Source organism: Pseudorasbora parva, chromosome 14 (assembly GCF_024679245.1).
Source record: "Pseudorasbora parva isolate DD20220531a chromosome 14, ASM2467924v1, whole genome shotgun sequence".
In the NCBI taxonomy this organism is placed as follows: Eukaryota; Metazoa; Chordata; class Actinopteri; order Cypriniformes; family Gobionidae; genus Pseudorasbora; species Pseudorasbora parva.
Window position 1 is genome coordinate 3242980 of NC_090185.1, and position 4040 is coordinate 3247019.

The 4040-nt window shown below is 46.0% G+C and overlaps 1 long non-coding RNA gene across 2 annotated transcripts; it reads left to right on the forward strand.

Moving 5' to 3' along the window:
* The first annotated feature begins 1560 nt into the window (after positions 1-1560).
* On the forward strand, positions 1561-3710 carry LOC137039373 (uncharacterized). Of its 2 annotated transcripts, none has more exons than XR_010897625.1 (3): positions 1561-2375; positions 2875-3021; positions 3188-3710. It is a non-coding gene; the product is annotated as an uncharacterized lncRNA (long non-coding RNA). The 2 variants fall into 2 exon arrangements; XR_010897624.1 differs by having other exon boundaries at positions 2875-3011.
* Positions 3711-4040: the final 330 nt, after the last annotated feature.

The following is a 4040-nucleotide window of genomic DNA, read 5'->3' on the forward strand; positions in this document are numbered from 1 at the left end:
GTTCCAGCCGGCCGCGTCTGCCCGATTGCCTCCCTGCTTCACGAGCTTCTCAGTGTCCAGCGACGCTTCTATAGACTCTACTCTTATCAGCCTTGTGACTTTCTGATCTATAATTCTGGTGTCTTGAGAGAATAAACTTTTATCTTATTCGCAACTGGATCCTCTGTTCTTTCTCCTAGCGCATACGACAGAACGATTTGAGCAATCATGGATCCAGCGAAGATGATAGAACTACAAGGATATCTGACTGCTAACATTCAACGCATGGAGCGGCGGGAGGAGCATGTCACCGCCAATGCACGCGGCCGTGCAGGCACTCGTGAAGCAGGTGTCCGAGCTCACGACTCAGTTGAAACAGCTGACATCGCCCACTGCGCCCAGCCCACCGTCCGTTCCCCACAATCCAGCCGCCATCATCAACACACACGAGCCACGCATCCCAACACTGGAGAGGTATGTGGGTGAGCCCGAGATAAGCAGACCTTTTTTGACTCGTTGCGCTCTCTTCTTCTCACTACAGCCCCTTACGTTCACCACGGAGAAGGCGAAGGTGGCGCTGGTCATCAACCTGTTGTCAGGCCGTGCGGCGGTCTGGGGAGCGGCGGTGTGGTAGAATGATCATCGTTGCTGCTCTTCGTTCCAGGCGCTCTCAGCGGAACTCAGACTTGTGTTCGACCGTGCTGCCACGGGTGGCGAGGCGGCCCGCAAACTCTGGGATTTACATCAAGGCAAGCATTCTGTATCTGAGTACATCATTCAATTCCTGACCTTGGGCGCTGAGAGCAAATGGAACAAGGAGGCGCAGTAGGACTGATTCCTGCATGGGCTGGCTGACCGTGTCCATAAAGAGATCTACGCCTTAGACCTTCCCAAGAGTCTCAATGATCTGATAGACCTGGCACTTCGGGTGGATTCCAGACTGGAGATGCGGGACCGGTGAAGAATCTCTCGAGTCCGTCGACTACTCTGAAGCCGCCTTTCCACTGCACACGACATTCGGACACGACTGTCGGAGTTTGCCCCCTAGTGGCAGTCGCACGGAAATGTTATTATGATCGTACACGGCAACATGGGAGATATCTTGCGGTCTCATTTGTATACTTCTCTAGAATCATATCGAAACCTTCTCATATACGGTAGACAAAAACATGATGACACACTGCGTCTTTTAATTGTTTTTATTTATTTATTCTCTGATCTGTTCATTCTTCCAACAGCCATAGGACCGGACCAGCCGCCTCAAACTAGTAAACTAGATCACATAAGTTAAATTACTACGGTGAATTGTGATTCACTCTCACAGACACACGCACACGCGCGCACGCACGCACGCACACACACACACACACACACACACACACACACACACACACACACACACACACACACACACACACACACACACACACGAGCGGCGCAGCGACAAGAGCCAGACAGCAGCCGCTGACCTATCTAATATCAGCACTAAATAACACCGTTTACTCTTATTCACACATTGAATATAATGATTGTGTGTGTGTGTGTGTGTGTGTGTGTGTTTCAATTACTGGCTGACCCCGACCCATTCGGCAGATTTATTTAGAAAAATATATAATTTAATATTCATCTATTATGCATTTTTAAAAAGGTTGTAAAACAAAATAAAACCTGATAAACAAAAAGAATAATAATTCTCAACTTGCGCACACACTGATTTGATTGGACAACTTTGGAATACATCACATCCGGTCGGCGTGTCGCATACGGTGTAGTCGCTCAAATTCAAATATTTGAACGCATCCGAAGCTCAAATCGGATCCGTTAATTCCGCATTCGCATATGGTCGGCACCCCACGCAATCCCTGTACGACTCTCCATTGGAAATGAATGACTTCCGGTCCGACGGCGGTCGTTTGTCGTGTGCAGTGGAAAGGCGGCTTGAGAGGGACACGGTCAGCCCATTCAACGATCCCGAGCCCATGCAGGTGAGTCGAGCTCGGCTTTCCCGGCAGGAAAGAGAACGCAAAGGAGCCAAGGGATGATGCATGTATTGTGGCGCGACGGGGCATTTTCTCAATGACTGCCAGTTAAAAGATCGAGCCCGACAGTAGAAAGGAGGCTACTGTCGGGTGGAGCGTCACTGAGGAAATCCTCGTCCGCCACTCTCCTGCCGGGAAGAGTGCAATGGGCAGACCGGTCACACAGTTGTCAAGTCTTCGTGGACTCTGGAGCGGAGAGTAATTTTATGGACCGTTCACTGGCCACTCAATGGCTCAGGACAGATTCTTGGATCTTTCCCTACTGCACATAAAGAACGATTTGACTGCAAATTTATCAAAAAAGAGGATAGTGGACATCTACACAACTCAGAAATAGCCAGACTACTTCTGCATTAGGTAAGATATACCAGTCCTTGTTTATTGTAAATGTATTTTAACCCTCTATGACATGGTGTTGCCTTCAGGAAAACTACCTTTTTGGACCTCACACCGCCCCTTTAACATTTTTTTTTATATATGATTATATAAAATTGTTTTATTTTTAGTATCACCTGACATGTCTGTTGAATGAAATGAGAGGCTGAAGTGGGCGTGACCTTTTGTTTGGGGATGGAGCAGTCATTTCATGAAGCAAAGCCACATGGGATAAAGTGTCACCAATTGGTTAAATAAATATCCATTTTTAAAGTTTAAATAACTTTATATAATATGCATGTGCATCATTATGTAAAGAAGTATGTTTGATTGTTAAAATTTTCATTTAAATACTAAAACTGTGTTGTTGTTTTTGTGTCCTCAGGGCAACACTGTTGCAGTTAGGCCACTTTTGTTCCGGCAATATGAATGAATGAATGCACCAATATTGAGTGTTTTTACTATCTATTGATACTTGCAGGAAATAGAAACAAGAACATTTTATGAGCAGAAGGACCATGATTGAGCAGTTAGTCATTCCTTCTGAGAGTGAGGACGGTGAGCTTGCAGAGTCAGGAAGACTGGATCCCTGAATCTGGTTTGAGAGACATTTAGGAGGTCAGCAAAGGTGTGTGTGTGTGTGTGTGTGTGTGTGTGTGTGTGTGTGTGTGTGTGTGTGTGTGTGTGTGTGTGTGTGTGTTTTATGTTTAAATGAATAGTATACTCTGTCCAGGCATAACATTGTGCCCACCTTTCTAATATTGTGTTCGTCCACCTTTTGCTAACCCGTCAAGGCATGGACTCCACTAGACCCCTGAAGGTGTGCTGTGGTATCTGGCACCAAGATGTTAGCAGCAGATCCTTTAATACATGTAAGTTGTGAGGTGGGGACTTCATGGATTGGACTTGTTTGTTCAGCACATCCCACAGATGCTTGATTGGATTGAGATCTTGGGAATTTGGAGGCCAAGTCAACACCTCAAACTCATTGTGCTCCTCAAAACTATTCCTGAACAGTTTTTGCTTTGCAAGGTTTCACAGCAGAACATTACCCAAAGCATCACACTGTCTCCACCGGCTTGCATTCTTCCTATAGTGCATCCTGGGGCCATGTGTTCCCCAGGTAAGCGACGCATACGTACCCTGCCATTAACGTGATCTTAAAGAAAACGTGATTCATCAGACCAGGCCACCTTCTTCCATTGCTCCGTGGTCCAGTTCTGATGCTCACGTGCCACTGTTGGTGCTTTTGGCGGGGTCAGGGGTCAGCATGCCCCAAATGCAACAAACTGAGTACACATTTTATGATGGCTATATTATAAGGACCCCCAAGCTCCTCATCCTCCCCCCCACACACACACACTATTATACATGTGATTTACTGGATTTGAGTCAAATTAGTCATGTGATGTTTTTTCCATTTAATTTAATCGGTTCAAACATCAGTGTGTCTGGTCTGATCTGTCGGGTGGATAAACCGTCTGCTGGATGTTTGTCGTCTCTGTGCGTGTCAGTAGTTTGTGGCTGAAGCGTCTCTTCATTTTATCTTTCTGATAAGAAGCTCATATCTTCCTCTCCACACAACCCTTAGGAAAAAGAAGTATACTTCTTTAATTTTATTAAGTGTATTTAAGTAATGTTCCAGTA